Source organism: Nanorana parkeri, unplaced genomic scaffold, assembly GCF_000935625.1.
Source record: "Nanorana parkeri isolate BGI_ZX_2015 unplaced genomic scaffold, ASM93562v1 scaffold80, whole genome shotgun sequence".
NCBI classification, from domain to species: domain Eukaryota; kingdom Metazoa; phylum Chordata; class Amphibia; order Anura; family Dicroglossidae; genus Nanorana; species Nanorana parkeri.
Genome location: NW_017306348.1, coordinates 747,943 through 771,295, shown reverse-complemented (window position 1 = coordinate 771,295; position 23,353 = coordinate 747,943). Strand labels below are relative to the sequence as shown.

Genomic DNA, 23,353 nt, shown 5'->3' with positions numbered 1-23,353 from the left:
AGAAATTTGGATTCGGACACATTCGGATGCATTGGGATTCGGAAATTCCGATGTGTCTGAATGTCCTAATTTTAGAAAATGCGTCCGAATTTTGATTCGGAACAAAACAAATGGCACATGTCTACCCCCTAATCATAATAAGAAGAACAATAGTAAAAAAAACACACTCACAAATAAATTGATCGCTTATGTGTGGCCCGGAAATTGTCCACCATTTATGTGTTCAGTCCAGGAAACCTCCAACCATGGCCAGTGGCAGGGGGTTGGAGCTAAAAAGTGTCAAGAATACTGGGATTGGCTCAGCTGGACCCACATTGTCAGGTGATATAAGGTGGACTAAGCATGGACGAAGAGGTGTGGAGCTCATCCCACTTCCTAAGTAAATGGTCCACTGGTTGCCAAGGTGACACATTTCGGGGAAGGATTCTCTGTATCAAGCCAAATTTGGGCGAACTATTTAGAACTGCTGTCAGGTTTTTATTGCTGTGTCCCCTCTGTAGAGGTTCCATTTGTCTCGATGACCATAGTCAAGGAAAATCCAAAATCTGAAGTTATCTCTGGAAAAGGAATCTTCCAATGGGGACATATGGTATGACAATGGTCTATGAAAAGATTTCTCTCTGATGGTACATAGATGGTATGTAGATGGCATACTAATTAAATGATAATCTCCCCAATGGGACACAATTGGCAGACAAAAAGACAGAGGTTTTATCCCTTCCCTCTATCTAAAACCAAAAAAATTGATTTAGATAAGCCTCAAGCAGAGCAGTATATATGCTGCAATTTTCCCAGAACACAACAGAAGGCACAAATCATCAATCATAATGCTGTGCTCTGAGTGACACATAGCTTGTGAGTGGTTCCTAATGTTGGACAGGGAATGTATGAAGGCTACAGATAACAATATCAGATGTGTTACTCGTGGTCAGCTTCAGTTTTATATTGCAGAGCTGTAGTTTGGGGCAGGTTTATATGGAGTATAAGGGGACTTTTTCTTTTTAAGTAAATCTATTATAGAAATTAACTTCAGATCCAAATATTTTAGAGGCATTGGGAGTTTAATGCCTATTCAAAAGCCCTAATGCACCATAGTTTTTCAAGCAAGCTTACTGGCGTTGGTAAGACTGCTTCAACAACATAACAGGTCTTCCTTAGTAGGGTACTCGGAAGAAGTTTAGAGTGTAGACATATATTGAAAGGGCATGTGACTAAAACTGTGAAAAGGTTCAAAGAGTCCTTTGTTACTGAGTCACAAAAGAGAAACAGCCAACATGTTTCAAGGGCAACCACATTCCCCTTTCATCAGGGCTTGAACTATAATGTGCAGACCTAAAGGAAATCAAAGGTTTAAAATCTAAAGGATCTCTTATTTACTGTGATTTGCATTCTCCTACAGTATTAGACTGCAGTTACATAATATTATCAGCAACAGTTGTTGTTGCCCCCAAAATGCTTTGACTGTTTTTCCTTTGTGAATGAATAATTAAATACTCTTTGGGCTTTTCAACCATTTGGTTTGGCGCCCATTCAATATATAGAAAAAATGGTACATGCATGAATCTATAACCGGCCTTTATAGCAGGGCGCACATTGGGAAGGCTTACAACAATACAAAACACAAAAATTCCCCAGCCTCAACCTGCCAGCCAGCCTGCAACCAAACAAATAGCCCTGTCAACAGTATGCGTTAAAATCAGAGGTTTTAGTTGCACAAACTTTTTGGCCAAAAATATGTAGAAGCCACACTGACGTGCCAAGGCACCTCTGCAAAGTGTGGTCCTAACCCTATGTATCCGAGTCTCCAAGTGTGAGCATATTAATGAAGTTGATAAATTACATGCAGGTGTACCTGGAGGTAGCCAACTCCTCCTAATAAGGTGCAGGGACGCACTTGAGGCCCAGCAACCAAAAATGCACGCGTGGCTTCTACATATTTTTGGCCAAAAAATTTGTGCAACTAAAACCTCTGATTTTAACGCATACTGTTGACAGGGCTACTTGTTTGGTTGCAGGCTGGCTGGCAGGTTGAGGCTGGGGAATTTTTGTGTTTTGTATTGCCCATTCAATATATGTCTACGCTATAAACATTACATTGTCCAATACCAGTGCTTACTATAAACCTGTCACTAAGTATGATAATTAAAATTTTAAATTTCATTGCAGCAAATGAAGGTAAAACTGATAATTGGCTATGTTCATTGATCACAGCGGCTTCAAACCTGCTTTTTTATAAACTGTGGTTTAATTAAAAAAATATAATATTGAGAAGCTGCTAAATCACTGAATATAAACAGTTAACACTTACAACTCCTTCCCTTTCAATGGGCAAAGCAACAGCTAATATGCAAATATACTGCCTCGAGACATCCTTACAGATGGAGGCCGTCTTACTGATTCTTAGCGTTCATACACACAGGTGTTTGTTGCACATTTTTATTTATGTCAGTCGCTTCCCAGACTTACCGACTTCATGTTCTGCAACATTAATAGATGAGCAGACTGCAAAGGGGCACACAAAACATGAGTCTTAAACATGAAACTTCCAAAATACAAAGGTAAAGTAAGTGAAAGTATCTCTAAATGGGTTGGGCAATAGGGTCATGAGCAGGCATAAAGGCCAACAAAAGATTAAGGCATTAATATTAAGGTGTGCTGCAGTGCGTTCCTCCACTATAGTGATGCATTGGGGTACACAGTTCATGCATTGACATACATTGTGGTAATGCTTATTACTCACCATAATGCATGATTGTGAATGGGCACTTAACTCGCTGGGTTCCTAACCTGGGGCATAGCTATAGCAATGAACACATTGGTAGAATGCTTACTTGGAAGTAGCCCCATCCTCAAAGTGACACTAAACTCAAGAGTTAAATCTTGAAAATACATTCAAGTACCTTAACTATTACCAAAAATGTATCTTATTTGTGTATCACTCGGCTGTATATCCTCAAATCATCACTGAACTGGTGCTGACACTGTCCTTCCTTCTGGGGGTGGCTACTTTTGCTCCCCATGATCCCTGTGTGTGTTGTAAAGTAGTCACAGCTCCAAGCTCATTCCCGTGATAGACTACAATATCAATACAAATGAGTAAGCTAAACATCACATTCTCAAACAATTCATCCCCACAAAGCTACCTCCTCATGTATCACTTGCCCCTCCCTTTTAGATTGTAAGGCCTCAGGGGTAGGGACCTCCTTACCATCTTGTCTTGAATTGTAATGTCCTCCTTCATAATATAAAGCGCTGCGCAAACTGTTGGCGCTATATAAATCCTGTATAATAATAATAATCATAATAATAATCACAGGGGCAAGCTTGGAGCGGTGACTACTTTAGAACACACACAGGGACCATGGGGAACAAAAGTAGCCCCCCTCCAGAAGGAAGGACAGTTCAGCATTAATTCACATCGAACATCGTCTTCCCAACTATGGGACATAAATATAGCAACAAATACATTGAAAGCGGGCTTACCTTGGAGGCAGCCGGCTCCTTAATTAATTTCAGTACAGCGCTGCATGACGGAATAAATGTCAGTCAAAGTACCGCAGCGCTGAATACTGAAAAATGGCCTGGATGGAAAGGGGGTTTAACACCGCGGATGTCAACTGGTTAAAGATACACTGAGTGGCCAGATTATTATGACCACCTGACGTTTGTAGGCAAATTAGCTATAATTTGGCGCTGAAGTTGCTACACAGTATATTACATATTTTAGTGATTTAGTGGTTTGCAAGTACATACATAAATATCTCTCCATTCAGTAGACTTTAAATTTAACTACCAGGCCAGTCAGTTCTTTGGGTGCCTTGCTACTAATTGAAGAATAGGTGCACTTTTAACATACCTTAGCTAATGAAACATATACGGTCAAATAAAACTAATTTATATATACAGGCTTTCACCTTTTTTCTTTCACTTTGTGTCCACTGAGAGCTGTCCAGGAATCTGTACCCATCAGTCAGTTCAGAAATCCTGCCAGATGTCTGATAAGAAGGTCGGTAACATCTTAAAGCACAAGAATACTTGTATCAAAGAAAGTGTCCCCGGGCTCCCGTTAGATGTACGCACTCCTACCTCTGCCAAATCCTGGCTCTTCCTTTAGTTCTATATTAAGTCACTGTCTGCCCCTACCATAATGTAATGAAATAACTTTTTGCATTTAATAATACCTACATGAAATAATATTATCTTTGCAAGCCTAGAACGTATGAATTTTAAGACCATAAAAGCAGCATCAGAAACTAGGGATCTTATTATGTTTATGGGCCAGGGACTGAAGTACATCTAGCTGGAGAACATGATCGATTGGACTTTAAGATGAGTACAAAATATGCATATCTAAAGGCATGCCAGATGTACCTTCTTTCATATAATGGGAAATGTAAGCAGTATCGGCCCTTTATTCTCTCTGCTAGAAATTTTATGCAACCTCTGCTCTGTAGGTGGAATGTGTTTTTAAGAATCAGCTGTTGGCACTGGATCAAACAGGCAAAAGTAAACAAATTATTATTTGCATCTAAAGATAGACATATCTTTGAAGACACAGTCAAGTTGCAGTTGACCAAATGCTTAGCCATGTGAAAGGTTGATATTCTGTCTATATCATTTAAAGTGACACTAAACTCAAGAGTTTAATCTTAAAAATGCCTTTAAGTATCCTATTAACAGAAATGTATCTTATTTGTGTATCACTGGGCTCTGGATCCTCAAATCATCCATAAATTCATGCTGACACTGTCCCACCTTCTGGAGGCTGGCTACTTTTGATTCCCATGGATCCCTATGTGTGTTGTAAAGTAGCCACCACTCCATGTTCACTCCCATTATGGATTCTAATCTTACATTTAGTTTACCAATTTGTTTTGAGACTTGAGTCTATCACAAGAATGAGCTTGGAGCGGTGGCTACTTTACAGCACACACCGGGACCATAGGGAACAAAAGTAGCCCCCCTCCAGAAGGAAGGACAGTGTCAGCACCGATTCAGAGATGATTTGAGAATCTATAGCCGAGTGATACACAAATACAATAGTGTGCATGAATGCATTTTTGAGATTTAACTCCTGAGTTTAGTGTCACTTTATGTCTTCTTGCTTTACCTTTCTTGCTTAGACAAAAAAAAAGAAGCAATATACAGTGTAGAATTAAAAAACAAGTGGCTGCAGTTAATCTAGGAGCACATACAAGGGCTTATGTAATCAAAACTAACCTAATCTGCCTCTGTACAAAGCATTAGTAACACCTCATCTGGAATATGCAGTTCAGTGTTGGTTACCAGTTGACGAAAAGGATGTTGTGGAACTAGAGAGTGTGCAGAGAAAGGCAACAAAACTGACAAGAAGTACAGAGGAGCTCAGCTATTAGGAAAGATTAGTTGAAATTGATTTTTTCAACCTTGAGAAGAGGTGATTAATGGGAATATGATCACTATGTATAAATACATATACTGTATACTCCATATAGTGAACTTGGTGCCAAGTTATTCACTTTATGGCCACTGCAAAGCACAAGAGAGGACTCCTTGCTTCCTGGAGGAAAAAAGGTTTAACCTTCACATATGGAAAGACATCTTCACAGAAAGAGCTGTGAAAATGTGGACTAGGCTCCCTCAGGAACTAGATCTAGCTAGCTCAGTTGATTGCTTAAAAAAGCTGGATTCATTCCTAAATGCTCACAATATAGCTGGATATTAATTTATAAGTAATGACACCAGAGATGGTTTATTCAGGGAATACACGATTGCCTTAGGGATCAGAAAGGAAGTTGTTTGCCCTGTTGAAGCAAATTGGAGCATATTTCTAAGGGTTTTTTTTCCCTTACTCTAGATCTAGAACATCTAGAACTGTGGATATATGGTTCTGTTTATGGAGGTTTTATTAATTCATCTTTTTGTTTCTCTATTGTTTGAACTCGATGGTGTATTTTTTCAGCCTGACTGTGTACACTCAGTTTACATTTTAAAATGTTTGTCTTTTTTCTGTGTTAAAGCACTTCCATGTGCACCTTACTTTAAAGCTAGTTATGAATTGATGTGTTTGCCATTCATTGCACATGTTTTTTTAAAGCTCTTTTACTGAGATTATCTCTGGGGAAAAAACTGCACTTGCAGTGAGACTTTCCCCACACTGCAAGGGTTAAATGTTGGTTTAGGCCAAGGGTACCTGGGTAATGGACTTTTACTTACCTAATCCCCGTTCCCACAGGGCCCCTCCAGGCTGCAAGACCGACACCTGCAGCCTCTTTCCTCCTACACTCAGGCAGTCAGCGGTCCTCTGACATCATCTAGTACAATGAAGGGCCCATAGCCAAGCATTATACGTGAGGACGGCAAGTGACAGTCCACAAGCCGTAGCATATGGAAGACTAGGTTAAAGGAGAACTATGGGGTTAAGGCTTTTCCCCATAGTTCTCCTTAGTGTAACGGGAGGACACAAACTAGCGCCCTCCCGTCACCCTAGGCTCAGTATACCGCGAGCTGTAGCTAGCGGTATACTGAGACGCCGCAGCTGAAGCGGATCCCGACAATTGTGCCGGGATCCGCCCAGCTGCGTGACTGACAGCTGGCTCTGCCTATCTAAAGGCAGAGCCAGCTGTACCCGCCCCCTCCCCCGTCCGTTCCGCCAGTCAGCGCTGGCGAATCGGAGTGGGGAATCCAGCTCCTCCCCTGTCACGGCAGAGAGCCGTGACAAGATCGAGAGGTGAGCGAACGCCGGTATGTGTTCGCTCACCTCCCGATCTCCGACCTGTGACAGTCTCATTGTCACAGGTCAGCTAGAACTATCAGGTGAGTGAAAAGCACTCACCTCATAGTTCTCCTTTAACTTTGACTTCCGGGGAGCGGGGGTCAGGTAAGTAAAAGTGCTTTACTTTATACCCTATTCCTAAATGAGCAACTAACCCTTGCAGTGTGGGAGCAGCGCCGCTGCATGGGGAGTTTTTTTTTTTTTTTACTGGAGACAGACTTTACCAATATGTCAATAGTCTGAACAGGTGCACTTTAAGGGACAGTTTAACTTAGTATGGGACGTATAGCTGGGTGAATGCCTTTCGCATGGCATTCCCAGCACTGGATGGAGCAAAGGAGCAAAAGACATGCTTCTAGGCTCCATCTAGTGGCAGTAATTCTATGTGAACGGCATTCGTCCAGCAATACGCTGGGTGAAACATTTATACATCAGTCCTTGTGTGTTAAGAACAGTGACAGTGTGTTAGGGAGGGAGCAAAGTTCCCTTGTTTGCTGGAGTGGACCCCAATAGCAGGAAACAATTCCAGAAGGAGAGTCCAGGCTGAGGTACAAGATAGGATGATCCAAAATGCGTTGTCAGAGTATAGTCTGGGTTGAGGCAGGCAGCGAGTATCATAAACGGGGAGACAAGCCAGGAGTCGATATTCAGGAGATCCAAATAGCTGGGAAGGAAATAGGAAACAGGAAATGAGGCTTTGTAGCTGCTTTGGGTATGGCAGAATAACTCAGCAACAAGTCTTGGCTCTGGCTGAGATTTAAACCCAGCAGGAACCAGAAACACCCCCGTTGTCTGGGCAACGAGGAAGCTACAGGTCCCTGGGAACCAATGGGATGGCTAGGGGAGAAGGTGTGCTCGCAAGGCCCTCCCTGGCAATGATCAGCACCTGAGGTGATTAATAGGCCACAGCATCACGTGAATGTACGCGTGCATGTGTGCACCTGCAACCAGCCGCCGGGCACCCAATCACACCAAGCAGGACCCTACAATCTCGGCCATGCCCGCCGGACCCAAGGTAAGAGGGCACCCCTGGTCCCACGACACAGTGCTTCCTGAATGGCAATTGCAGTTCATGGATTGATTTCCCTTGAGGATTAAATTTCTTGTTTAACCACAAAGCCAACATCAAGAACCTATATTACTCCGGCTTTATCTATCTTCTTCACCGTGTGTAAAGCCCTTGCCTTACTAATTCACTGCTCTTACCCACTCTTCCTGCTGCTGTACGGGACCTGTCTCTTCATTCATTGTATTTGAAGCCGTCAGCCAGTTATTTTGGCAGGTTCATAAAGCTTCCTATCTCCGAGGTAATATGAGCTGTAACACAGAATCGGTTTGACTGCTTTGCTCATTAATTTTTGTGATTATTTATATCATTTATTTACTAGACAAATCAGCCTGGCTGTATAACAAGCAGCACGGAGAGACAAAGATAGAGGGTGTACTAGTTTACAATTACAGACAAGGTAAGAGCCAACTGAGGGGTTTCGCTGGAAATATACTGGCAGATCACTGAGCGAGAATGACAGGGCTGAAACTGCTCCACCGCTGAGACACGTCTTGACTGCATTTAGACTTCAGGCTGGCCTAGGCATTTGTAAATGATGCCCTCCTTTCACATGCAAGCTTTCATGCAAGGTGATTATATTATTAAAAATGAATGCTAAAATGCACTAATGGCCATGCAGTCTGCTATATATTCCTGGCTATTTTTTTAATTGTACAGACCAACCAAGAGAAAGGAAACGGTTTCATATTACTTGAACTATAGTAAGTCTTGTGACTCCTCCCAACATCCCTTGCATACACTTCCCCCTCTATTATCATTATACAGGATTTATATCGCACCAACAGTTTGCAGCACTTTAAAAAATGGAGGGAGACAGTACAGTTACAATACAATTTCAATACAGGAGGGTTAGGAGGGCCCTGCTGATGAGAGCTTACAATCTAGTAGGACAGGCAAGTGATACAAAAGGTAACAATTGTATTGGATGAGTTAATGGAAGAAGTAAAAGGATAGTTAATATGACGAGGTGAGATAGGCTTCCCTGATGAGTATTCATGGATCGCCTAAAGGTGGACAGAGTAGGAGATAAGTGGACAGATTGGGCTAGGGGGTTCCAGAGGATGGAAGACACTCTGAAGAAGTCCTGGAGGCAAGCATGGGAGGCAGTAATGAGAGAGCTAGAGAGCAGAAGGTCTTGAGAGCAGCAGAGAGGTTGGTTTGGGTAATATTTTAAGATGAGGTTGGTGATATAGCTGGGGGCAGAGTTGTAGATGGCTTTGTATGTTGTTAGTATTTTGGATTTTTTTTCATTGGGCAAGTGGGAGCCAGTGGAGAGATTGACACAGAGGGGTTGCGGACACTGAACGGTTGGTAAGGTGGCAGCAGCATTCATGATAGACTGAAGTGGGGATAGCCTCTGTAGTGGTAGGCCAATAAGAAAGGAGTTACAGTCAGTCATGAGCTGAATTTAGGCACAAATGCCAAGGGTTGGCCAGCCTATAGCAACATAATAAGAAAGAATGTATTACAGTTTCTACATTTTGGGTTGGTGCTGTGCCCATTTCCCTGTTCCCTATATGCACCGGCCTCCGAATGACTTTATTATACATACAGCAACTTTCTATCACATTGCAAAAACCTCTTTAGCTGGTAATGTCCATGCTGCGAGCTGCCAACTGCCCTTCCTTTGATCCAAATTCCTCTTTCCCTTTTTCTGGAACAGCTGCCATTCTTTTATTGCCAGTGCACAGATCTGTACACCCATTGTACAAAAGAGTTTTACATGGCTCACATAACTAAAAGCCTAGATGTTTAATCATGTAATATTCAGCAGAGTTAGCAGAGATCGCATGACCAAAGGCCTAAAGCTAGCCATACACTATAAGGTCTATTTAGAAATCTTATATGCTGGGTGAATGCTGTTCACATGGCAATCCTGCCACTAGATGAAGCTGTGGAGCAGAGGAAATTCCTATACTCCTCGGCTCCATCTACTGGCGGGAATGCCATGCAAATGACATTCACCCAGCGTATGGCTAGGCGGAAGATGTATAAACAGACCAATATACGTTTTTTTCTCATCCATGCTTGGTTCTCCAGTAATATTTTAGATGTCTTTTAATTATAATTAGAGGTTCTTTAATGATCACTAGCTATGAATGCATTAAACTTCAAAGGATCAGGGTTGTATGAAGTCTGTGTACTTATCTGAAATCAGTTGTACTGAGATAGACTTGTTAGGGGAGGTGCTGCCATTTATATCAGTTTAGATCTCTTCTGTAGATACCTTCCGTAGCACTTCTTGTAATTTCCAGTCTGCTTTAGTACAGCTGAGTTTAGATACAAACTTGGAAACTTGGACCCCACACAGCCCTCAGCTCCCCAGGAAAGGCAATGAACTGAGCTGTATTAAACAGCCCCATTGTGTGGACAGAAAGGGCTCACAAAGACGTGGCCACTGTGGACTTTTAGGGCAAAGTGTCTGGATTTCTTTTAAAGCCCACCAGCTACTCTTTCTTCCGTGGCAATCAAGTGCCAGCTCTTACAGGGAGCAATGCCATAACCCTTCCATCATGGAGCAGTGTTCGGGCCTAATGATTGGCCTAATGTATCTTTAAAGAGACCCTGTCACCAACCAAAAAAATTGCAGTTAAAAGCATAGAAAAAAGTTTTTAAATGCTTCTTTGTAGTGTTTTTCCTTTCCATAAATAATTTTTCTTCACTTGCAATATGCCTTTGAGCTTGCTAGAAAATGTTGCTACTCCAGGAAGAGTCGATTCCCAGAACAGTCCCCTTCCTCCTTGCACACTATATCCCTCTCCTCTTCTGGGAGTATCCAATTACTGTCTGTGCTGACCAAGCTCTTCTGCCTCTCCCTTGTCCTCCCTGCAAAGCCTTTTATGTAGCTGCAGGGTGGAGGAGTGAATAGGAATACTATAGAGCAGCTTTTCTCAACCTTTTTTCAGCCACGGCTCCCTTTAAAAGTAAACAAAATCTTGAGGCGCCCCAGTCTGAAATGTAATAAAGCGTAAATGTAAAACATGACGTGGGGTCCCTCCAAAATCCATACCAGAACCGTAGATAGGGGTCTGGTATGAATTTTAAGGGGTAACCCCATGCAAGAACACAATTAGAATGCCACCTTTCACCTAAGAGTTCCCCTTTACAACAGGGCCCCCCTCCTTTCACATGATAGTCCCCCCTCTCACACTAGGACACCCTCTTCAAATCAGAAGCCCCCCTTCACATCAGAGTCCCCATCTTTCACATGAGTGGCATGCGGCATAGGACCCTGGTTGAGAAAGGCTGCTATAGAGTATCACTCTCAGACTGCTAGAGCTGCTAACATCACATCGACAATAGTGGCACCCGGTAGCAGTCTCAGCCCTTTTGGATGTCTATTTAAGGGGGGCTTTTGCAGGTAAGTAATATGCATGAAATATGTAAAATGCTCATATAATCTTATTGGAAGATTGTTGTTAAAAGGAGTGGTCCGACGACAGGGTCTCTTTAGTGCTTGGCACTTTTTACATAGGCTGTGATAAATGTACTTATGCACACATACTATACATGTATTATAATGTTGCATGCCATTTAGCAGTAGCTGTGTCATCCACAGGTTATACGAGGTTGCAGAGCTCTCACGGCTCCCCGGTAGCCTCTTCCGGTTGTTGGGATGTCAGAATTGTGTTAAATGTTAAGAGACTGCTTGTTGTCAATAGGATTTGCTCTAATCTGTTGTATGATGTATCTGCATTCTTCTTCTTGGGACTAGGCAGCATGTGGTGAGTTTGCGGTTGCCACTTTGATGGTGGATTGTGTCTGATGATGAAAGGGATGGAGAAGCGTCAAGAAGCTCGGCTAGTGATCTTGGTACAGGGAGGGAGAATCACTTGTAAAGCGGAATTTAGAGGGTCTTTTGCCTTTATTTAGCTTTAGTAGAAGAAGGTACGCTTGCTTAGATCTATGATCCATCGGGTATTATCCACAAAGAAGCTGTGATTTTTTTTTTTTATATTTAAAGGTATGACATGATAACTCGTGCTGTGATAGGAAATCATTTGCAATTAAAGGGAAACAATCCTCTTTAGACTTGTCATGTACATAGCAGGGATTGTAGAAACTTCATTACCAATCCGTACCTGCCTCTGTCCTGAAGATACTTAGACAGGGCTCTATAGTAATCTTAGCCTTACTGCTGAGCGGGAGAGACTGCCAGACACACTCTAATCACATGATCAGTCACAGGGCTATTCACAAAAGGGGGAAGAGTTTGGAGAAGGCAGGAGAAGTGAACAATCCAGGACAACATAGCTGAACTGGAAAGTGAGCTGAATGGGAGAATTTTACCAAATCAGCTATTTTGGCCTAGATTGTTCACTTCTCCTGCCTTCTCCAAACCCTTCGCCCTTTTGTGAATAACCCTGTCAGTGTTGTAATAAGCAAAACACTGTAACCCCAGCACCCCTATGTATGTATGGCTACATTCTTTGGAAGGGGGAATTAAAGTGATCATGTACTACACTTTAAGCATTAAAGTAATACTAAACTCTCAAACGTTAACAATTATGAATCCAGTTCAAACAAAAATACATTGCCCAGCAAAGTATGTCTTTACATTTTTGCCCAAGCACTTACAGTCATCATGTTTCTGAACAGCTCCAACTCTCTCAGCTCTACTTCCCTTAACTTCCTGTCCAGTACAAGATCACAAGGGGGCAGAGCATTGTCCACCAGCCATTCATCTACTACAGGGATAAACAACTCTGGGCTCCCATGAGGCATTGCAACACTGACAGTTACAGGTATGACTCCCAGAGGCAGGGGTATGTTGGGATTTGTAGCGAAAGCACAGCTGTAGGGCCGGAGCTATATATAGGCAAAGTATTCTCTGTAAACATGTGAAATTGAGCTAAGAACGCCATCTGCTGGCAGGATAAAAGATTGCATAATATTAATGCCAATCATTTTCTTGCCTCCCTGCCCTTTGCCTTCTTCTGTGTTCCGGTTGGTGAGGACTTTTTCATTTTTTAAAGCTATTATTGATGGATTTTAATAGAGTGAAGCAAAAAAGTGGATATTTTAATACTTTGAAGTTTTCCTGTGCAGTCAACTCAGGTTGAATGGAACTACATAGGCTTTGTTAAGCCCAGGCACAGGGGGGGAATGTTCACTGGATCTCCTCTAATGTGCCCAACACTCTTATTGCCATCTTGGTTGGTATAGTGTTTAGTGATTTCTACTATGCATTGCATTGACTGGGGACAGTCATAATAATTAATTACAAAGCTCCTGTACAGACCTACTTTAAAGTGACTGATGTGTATACTGGGATGTGGAATCCAACTCTCTTTGCACCTTGAATGCTGCTGGCAGACGTATCTACCTTTCTAACCGTCCAGTGGTTGTTGCCACTCTCTCCCAATCCCTCCACTGGCTTTTGATTGCCCAAAGAATACATTTTGCAATGCTAACAGCAACATATAAAGCCATGCAGAACTCTGCCCCCAACTACAGCACCAACCTGGTCTCAAAATATCACCCAAGCCATCCTCTCTGCTTCTCCCCAAACCTCCCAATTTCTGGTTTCCTCATCACCTTCTCCAATGGTCACCTCCAGGACTTCATCAGAGTTTTTTCCATGCTCTCAACACCAATATATCTGCCTATATAGCTGTATGGGGGAAGAGGGGAGTATTGAATATATGGCTGCATGGATGGAGTATTGAATATATGGCTGTATGGAGGGAGCATTGCATATGTGGCTGTATGGAGGGAGCATTGAATATGTGGCTGTATTTAAGGAGTATTGCATATATGGCTGTATGGAGGGAGTATTGGATATATGGCTGTATTTAAGGAGTATTGCATATATGGCTGTATGGAGGGAATACTGAATATATGGCTGAGGGAATATTGAATATATGGCTGAGGGAATATTGAAAATATGGCTGTATAGAAGGAGTATTGCATAAATGGCTGTATGGAGGGAGTATTGGATATATGGCTGTATTTAAGGAGTATTGCATATATGGCTGTATGGAGGGAATACTGAATATATGGCTGTTTGGAGGGAGTGTTGAATATATGGCTGTATAGAAGAAGTATTGCATATATGGCTGTATGGATCGGGGGACTGCATATATGGCTGTATGGAGGGATTTTATATATGGCTGTATAGAGGGAGTATTGAATATATGTCTGTATGGAGGGAGTATTGAACATATGGCTGTATAGGGGGAGTATTGAATATATGGTTGTATTGAGGGAGTATTAAACATATCACTGCATGGAGGTAGTATTGTATATATGGCTGTACGGAGGGGTATAGTACATATGGTATTATAGGGAGGGAGTATTATATAAATGGCTGCACGTGGAAGGAGTATTTTTTTTAATGGCTGTGTGGAGGGGGGAGTATTGTATATATGTCTGTATGGGATGGATTGTATTGTATATATGGCTATATGAGTTGTGTGTAAGGGTCATACAGTATATGACTGTGGGGAGGTATTGTATATATTGTCTGTATAGAGGAGGAATTGTATATATGGCTGTACTGGGGGAGGGAGTATTGTATATATGGCTGTTGGAGAAGAGATATTTGCTAATGTATGTACAGCTGTCAGAGGGACACGTATCAATGGCTGCAGGGTCCTGTGTTTCCCCCCACAGGCACAGAACAGTTTTGCACTTTTGCTCTGTAAATATCCTGTTCTAGTTCAGGTTGGAATCTCATTAGCGGCTGGGTGTCCATATAGAGCAGTTTATATTTAAATGAGCTCTACTAACAGTATCCTTCATCCGCGTGTTCAGAATCGTAACCTTTTCCCTCCATTTTGCTGACATAACCAGAGGCCTACAAAGCAGAGATATGCTATGGGAATAACAGGTTTGCTGCTTACAGCCTGTGGAGGATGATTGGTGTGTTCCTATTTTATCATATCCCTTAAAACCACACACACACACACACACACACGCACTCTCACATATTGTAAACACTCTTTTAGTTGTAGTCAGTGGTGCTGACTCCTAAAAAAAAAAATCCTGTTGGCTCATGGATAGGATAGACTGGCTCCTGAATTCCATATTAATCTGTCCAGTCTTGGGTTAGCCATTGTTTTAAATGGTGCTAGTTCACAACTGTGCTTAGCTTTGCCATGCATTGCTCGTTTATTGGTGGATCAACACGCGTTATTGATTACAATGTCAATGCATACAAAATGCCTAATTGTTGGTAATATGCATTAAACGTGCAAAGCAAGGGGTGAATCCAGCCTAAAAGTGACCCTGCCAATATGTATAACATTTGAAAATAGCCATGCCCTAAGTATATACTTACCTTTTCTGCTGCCCGCACTGCCAGCTCCCTGCTCCATTTGCAAGAAATCCCCAGCTGAAGCCAGAAAGGATACCAACACTTACGGGAGTGTTGGCCTCCTGAGTCCCCTGCGGTGTTTAGCAGTCCTGACCTCCACCTATTACATGATACATTAGTGACCTGGAGGTTACCAGGGGGAGGAGCCACTAAACACCTTGGAGAACCCAGGAGACTGACACTTCTGGTAAATTTTCGAAGAAGAAGTGGTTTTCTGGCAGTGTGGGAAAATGCAGAAGTTAAGTATTCACTTGCTTCTTCTCCAGGAATGTCTATTTTTTAATGTCATATTTTTGGCAAGGTTGCTTAATGAAACACTTTGAAGAAGCATGTAGGCTTCCATTGCTAAACCACTCGTACAGAAATACTGGCTGTCATCCTGATCCAGTGGTTTGAGTGCTATGAGTCAGAACAAGAAAATAACTAACATTAGTACTAAAGTGAATTAGACAGGCAGCTTGCATTTTCTAAAGAAGATCAGTAATGACCCGGGCATTGCTAAAATCCCACCCTGGTGTCCTTTGCAATAGTTGCCATCACCCTAAGTATGATCCTTCAGTGTTGCTCATCCATTTTTATTGTTACCAGCAACTGCAGTTTTCCCCCTGACAATTCATTAGCATCATGTTGAGTAGATAATTATAGAACTTGGCATTTTCAGTAAGTACTTTGCTTCCATATTTGCCCAACCCCACAATTCATATTTCTTTTTCCCATTAGCCCATTGATTATAGCCCATTGTTTAAAGCACAAAGGCTTTCTTCGAATCAACAATGATATATATTATATGCACATTATGTTTCTGAAACATCATTTCTTTTATCAACGGTTTCATTAGTGTATCATGTCTTCTTTCTTTAAGCAATATCCTACATTTAATTGTATGTTCAGCCTTAAGTAATGAGAAACAATTTTAACTGCATTTTTATCATGGTATATAACAAACCTTTCATCATTTCTGTCTTGGTGCCGAGGGGTGCCCCAGGTCTTTTAGGGAGCTAGGAACCCAGAGCAATAACAACCAGATTTCTATCAGTGGAGTTTCCGGTTGAAGGATTGTACAGTCAGATTTGTGCGGCCACATGTTAATCTCTTTGTGCAGCGTTTTTGTGTTACCGGCCTCCATGATAGAGGAAAAAGGTCTCTTTGGTTATACTGTAATTACTCCCTCTCCGCATCTTCCATCCTCCAGGAAAAAAAAAAAAATGTAACAAACTCTCCTTATTCTGTATCCCATCTCCAGGGACTGATACCTACTCTAATAGTTACTGATGTCATTACCATTATGATGCTAGACCTGTGGATACATGCCCACGGGAATGATTATCAGTCGCTGTAGTGGGATGGCTTATGTTGGGTGAAGCTGTAAGTAATGTCTTATTTCTTGTGGAGTCGCAGTCACATAAAATCATACTGCTGGAAGATGATGTGTATTATCCATTGCATTTTGGTTTTTTTTGTGTGTGTATTTATTCCTTTACCAAGCCTTTCCTATTTTTTTCTTGCTTATTAGTTTTCATTTTATTAATGCTATAATGTTGTTATAAATACATATATTGGTAAACTTACATTTCAGGTCTTCCTTGACTAATAGAACTGATTACAGCCTCGAAAGTGCGATAGCAAGCAGATAAGGTCCCATTCAGGCCAATTGGATGATTGAAATGCATTGTTCTGGGCAGACGGGAAGCACTGTACAAAGCAAAGACAGCTGAGAGCACCCACAGCCTTACCTGCGGACGATCGCCTGTGGACACAAACTGTTTGTGCTCAAGGGCGATTGTCCGCACCAGCATGTCTATATACATATGAACTACCGCAGGCGCTGTCAGCTGTCACTACTATGTACAACGCTTCCTGCCCACGTGAGTCTCATGCAACAAATTATGAAACTTATCCAATTCACAAGTTTGAATGGGGTCTAAATACATCACTTAAATGCATATATTACTAAAAGAATCAGAATTGTGTTTAGTCAGTTTTGTGACACAGAGACCCCCGCAAGACAGTCAATGTCAAGTCCTTAACCTCCACTACAGCATCTTGATCAAAAACACATGGGGTTACAGGAGGATAATACCAAGACAGATTTAGGCGCTTACACTAAATAAAAGCCCAACTTCAGGCTCTTTCCTCCTTCCGATTTTCCCAGTCATGAATACGAACGTCTGGCTGTGGCAATACATGGGACTGAGGGCAGTCAGATCACTCTCCTGTGAGGGCAGTCAGATCACTCTCCTGCAAGTGACAATTGTGGTTGACCTTAACAATAAATTCATAGCCACATTGGTTATCATTAGAGATACATTAATCAGGTGAAATTTGATTACCCCACCAAAACACCACCTGTATCACCCAATCCACCAGATGGGATTCACAATCAGGACTTCTGGCTTTGTTGCAGCCTTCTGGGGAAACAGACAGAAGGAGGCCGCTGCAACTATAAAAGCTCGGCAGATAAGCTGATACTGCAGATTTAAGCATCTTTAGTTATGATTATTGTCACCATTAGTCAGAGGCTGCAGATTTACAAACATAATTTCAGTCTGTGGCAGGCAAATGCAAAATGAGTTTTCGGACGAGGATTGCAGTTGAAATCAGGCGGACATGCCATTTGTGCAGACTGTGCAGATGTACACTCAGTCTCGGAGATTTAGGGGGCTATTTCTATTCGGTGTAGGTTGGGCTGGTGCTGGAACCTTCTCCCGTTGTCACATACACCTGGACACTGCTTAATTTTAGGGTAGGCAAGAAGCTGGAAATTCTCTTATTATGCCTGAACCATGTTCATGTTCTAAGTGGATTCCCTGCCCTCATTGAGACATATGGAAAGCTTCTATTTCCTGTTGACACCTATTGGATATCAGGTTATCTCAAAGGCATCTATCTATCTATCTATCTATCTATCTATCTATCTATCTATCTATCTATCTATCTATCTATCTATCTATTCATCAACAGTTAAAAAGGGTGGGTGCAGAAAGAACCACATAGCAAGTATGATAGGTTGCACTATTTCTGAAGTTTGCTAAGTTTGTCCTCCATTGCACAGTTAGGGTTTGGAGTGTGCCTCTGTGTTACCAGTTGGGAAAACTCAGTTGGTCATCTTACATGGATTCCACCTTAGGTCCCAGTATAGCTGTTCTTGGCATATCTAAAGCTGGTCATAAACACACATTGTTGGTCCACTTTAATTCCTTTAAATTACACTTACCGTAATGTGCATGCCCGGTAGATCTAATCATGCATGTTAATTGTTGCCATTACCTTAGCCCAGGAAAACTGGAAATGCTTAGCTGTGGGGGGAGTGGAGTTTGACTTTAAATGAAATGAGGATCAAGCCAGAATATGTTAAAGGAGTTACATCCCCCAGGTTGGTTTGAAATATCTTGAAACTTCTTCGGAAGGCCTGGCAAAGGGAAAATTGGCCTGCTTTGATAGCTATAGGATTGGCGCAGAACACCAGCACACTCCTCTACATGTACATTGTGGTTGCCCTAGTGACCTGCTGCCATGTGACTATGTGCAGGAGAACCCATGGAGAAACATTTCTACAAAGCTGTCTTCTCTGCTTATTTTTCAGTGGGTGGTCCAGTTTAACCAGTCAGTACTCTATATAAGTACACAGTGGGACAGTAAGTGGAGAACATCCACCAAAAGGGAGCCTGCAGCTGGGGGGAAGTGCAGTGCTCTAGGACTATTACCTGGCTACACGTGTCTCAGTAATTAAAAGAGAACTAAAGCCAAACCCTTTTTTGTCTCTACTCCTCTTTTGGATCAAAGAAGTATATTTACTAATGCTCTTCTGTGACCCAAAGTCAACACCTGGTGGGCTTGGTATAGTTGACAGCTGGCTCTGCCTCTCTGGAGCCAGAGCCAGCTGTGCCCACCCCCTCCCCTGTCTGTACTCAAATGAGCACTGGAGGAACAGAGAGGGCAAGTGACAATCCCTGTGGGGAGCCTTGACTGTCAACTATAGAGCCGGCATGCAACACCAGTGTTGCATGCCGGCTCTAAGTATTGGGAAGAATACATTTTACTCTCCCAATACTTCTCCTTTAAGGTGATAAGCTGGCTAAGCATATCCCAAGTGAAAAGAACTGAAATTAAAGTAGATGTAAAGCATAACTGAATGACAGTTAGTTTTCTAAAGAAAACTGTGGCTCCTAAAGAACTAAAGAGCGACTAAACTCATAAGAGGCATGGAGGAGCTCAGCTATGAGGAAAGATTAACTGACCTGAATTTGTTCTCTCTGGAGAAGAGGCGATTAAGGGGGGGACATGATCACCATGTTTAAATACATAAATGATCCATATAGTGAGCTTGGTGCCAAATTATTCACTTTAAGGTCACTGCAAAGGGGACACTCTTTGCGTCTGGAGGAAAAGAGGTTTAACCTTTGCATACAGAAAGCATTCTTCACAGTTAGAGCTGTGAAAATGTGGAATAGACTCCCCCAGGAGCTAGTTCTAGCTAGTTAACTTTTAGCGCAGGTAATTGTTTAAAAAAACATCTGGATGTATTCTTAAATGCACAGAATATTACTGGATATTGAGTTCTTATAGGTATATTAAGCACCAGAGATTGTTGATCCAGGGAATATCCGATTGCCTTATGGGATCAGGAAGGAATTTTTTTCCCCCCTGTTGGAGCAAATTGAACCATGCTTTATAGGGTATTTTTGCCTTCCTCTGGATCAACAGCGGGTAATTGTGGGCATAGTGTTCTGTTTAGGCTTTTTTTTGTTCCCCTCCATATCTCTATAGGTTGAACTTGATGGACTTGTGTCTTTTTTTAACTTCACTAACTATGTAACTATGTAACTCTCATTTTTTTCCCCCTTGCAAGATACTATTTTGACCTTTTTTTTCATTCATTGTTGCATCTTAGTGCCGCTCATCTTCTGCAACATATAAGTCGCTTCCTGTCTACATACACTCCAACAATGGCTGCATGTAGTGGTGTATAGGGAAGACAAAACTCGGCGCCCCCCCCCACTAAATTTCTCAGGAAATCTCAGGAAGGCTCTGCAGGATCTGTGGTGGGCTTTGCAGGCTGCAGAGCACACTATGGATCCTGCAAAGCCCCCCTGAGACCCGACAAAGCCCCCTACAGATCCTGCAGAGCCAACCAAAGGGTATTGCACAGCACACCTGAGACTCTTTGGTGAGCTGTGCAGAATCTATGCTGGGCTCTGACAGCACAGTCCTCTTACCTTGCACGGCCTGACCTCTTTGGAACACGGCCTCCTTGTCCTCGGCGCCCGACTGGACGGCCTCCTCATCCTCAGTGACCAACACGGCCTCCTTGTCATCTTCGCTGCCCAACTGGAGCTCCTGTCGACGCCTCCCGCATCCTCAGTCGGTGTCTCTGCCTCCTCCATCTTCGCCCCTGCCTCTTCCGTCTCTGGGGCCACTCGACAAATTTTCTTCTCTCATACTATAAAATAAAATGTAACTGTATCCAGTATGGTACTACAGACACCAATATACACACAATAAGGCCCTATTCATATCTATAGGTTTAGGTGTGATTAGGGATTCCTGCATCAGAAACTTGCGTTTTCCTGCAGCAGAAATCCCTAATCTGGTGTTTACACGCGGTAGCTATCACCCATTCAAGTTAATGATCAGGTGACAGCAGCTTCATGTAAAAGCACACCGCATGTAATGATATGTTATATGATTACATGCGGTTAGAAAACACTCTCCCTGGATGCATAATCATTGCGTGAGTGATTGATTCCTAACCGAATGTAATAATATCACGTATCATTACATGCGGTGTGCAGGCGTTTACATGCAACCGCTGTCACCTGATCATTAACTTAGGTGACAGCTGCCACTTGTAAATGCCAATTTAGGGATTTCTACGCAAGTTCCTGACGCAAAAATACCTAATTGCACCTAAAATAAAGGTGTGAATGTAGGCTAATACACTTCTAATCCCCCCCCGGCTAAAAAAAATACAACTCCCCTGTACATATCAAATAATACCCCCCGATATCTATCTATCTATCTATCTATCTATCTATCTATCTATCTATCTATCTATATAGATATATAGATATATATATATATATATATATAAACAACCCCAGTCTGTGTCCCCCCACACACATTTCAAATAGTTCCCAGTCCCCCCCTTCCCCCGCACCTAAAATGCAGGGAGGAGGCTGTGAGTCGGCGCGTCGGTCCCGGTGATCGGTGGTCGATTGGGAAGGTCTGCTGCAGACCTTCCCAATCAATCCTGCACAATCCTTTCGGCCAGCATTCACTGAAAGAGCGCTGGCCGAAAGGATCTGAGTGCCGGCGCAGACTTAGCTACACGGTCTGCATCCGACAGAGATGCAAACCTTGTAGCTGCTCCCGCAAGTCAGGTATGCGGTCCGCGGACCAGTACATTGAGACCCCGGCATTTTTGCTGCTCCCTTTGAATCTGCCGCCCGAGGCAAACGCCTTGTTTGCCTCGCGGCAGATACGCCCCTGGCTGCAAGGCATTTCTCAAGGCTGGTTTTATGATGGGGACAACAGTGCACCGTAGTTGACCCTTGTGTGTTACAACTGCCCCTTGTCTCCATTGGAAGTCAGTGTTACAGGGTGTCAATGCCGTAGCACAACTGGGAGACAGTTGTCACTCCATTACAGGAAATGTCCTTTATGTCAGAATCATTAGGTATTATTTTAACAAAAACTGCAGATTTAAAAATATTGAAAATTACTTTTAAAATTACATTGAATCAACACAAACTGAATGGGGCTTTTAAGGTGACAACTGGTGAATGCAGAGGGATCAAACTAAACAAAGTATCACATATATCATATATCATATATTTAATAACATTTCCTTATAGTAAATTTATTATGATCGACAAATAGATAAAAAAGAACATGTCCACTAATTTTGTAATTATGAACAGTGGTAGATATGTATGACATAGAACCTCCCTGGAACCATTACAGATATGTGACATACATATTTCCATAAGATCCATTATTTTATCATCACTTTCTGTATAACAATATCTTTAAACAATTTATACATGATCATTTCTGTCCGTGAATCTGTCATTCTGTACTTAGTCCAGACTTCTACGCATTTCACCAGGGCTTCATCGGGACGTTTTGGAGGTGACCTATAGTACTTATATGGATATGATAATAAACAAACTTATAATGTTATAGGTAAGGTTGCAGGACCAAACCAAATAAATATCTCTCTAGCGCCTTCATGAGTAACTTGTGTGTTAAATCTGTAATTCAAAGCAGATGACCTCAAAAAAGATCAATATGACCATATCTGTAACAAAGTCAGGGCTTAGATCCAAATGTCTTAAATATATCCAATAGTATAAATCACTTATATCATCCAACATCTAATGTGTCCAAATATCTTAATAACTCCAAAAATCTCCAAAGCTGTCCATACATGTCATATGAAAGTCTTAATAAGTATAAAGTATTTTAGACGATTATTTGCTAACTTGCCAGAAGAATAAAGAGATAAACCTTTAGATAAGTACAGGTAGATAAAACTATAATATCAATATGTGTACCTTATAGGTATAATAATAATAAACCTCCTCAGATGACTAGAGCCAGCTTCCTTCACTCGATGCATCCAAACCTCCCCTCATCTTGCTAGATTTCCGCCGCAAACACACACACCGTCTACCATTGGTGTGCAGCCGGGGCGGGCCAAAAGTCAGCACATGCGCCCTTATATCGGCGCAGCCAAAAGAGAGGATAGCCCACCCAGGCATGGGGTCCCTCCCCCCAAGCTTCACCGCACAATAGGATGGCGCCAAGGAACTAATGCGTCGTCCCATCCCACGCACCACAAGAGCAGACAACGCGCACTGCTTTTGCTTCGGAGCGGCATACAGCTCGAGGATACCGGCAACAGCACCGGGATGAGAGATGACATCCCAAATATGCAAAAAGACATCCATCCACCACCATACCTATTACCAATATAAAATCGTCAAGAGTTAAACACACATATACAGTACATATTACTTAAATTTAAAAAATGTCATGGTTACATCCTAAATATAATCAAAATCATGCACAGAATCTGGCAACATCACAGTTAAAAGATGCTAGTAGTTATATAGTGATGTATGTGCATTGGACGTGCAATTAAATGTCCAATCTAATGACTCGTGTAAATAGTATAAATATGATGAGATGTATAATATTTTTGTGGGGG

General features: G+C 42.1%; 1 protein-coding gene across 1 annotated transcript in view; it reads left to right on the top strand.

Moving 5' to 3' along the window:
* LRFN1 (leucine rich repeat and fibronectin type III domain containing 1) overlaps nt 1-23,353 on the top strand; it is a 124,359-nt gene that overhangs the window by 15,352 nt on the left and 85,654 nt on the right. The window lies entirely within an intron of this gene.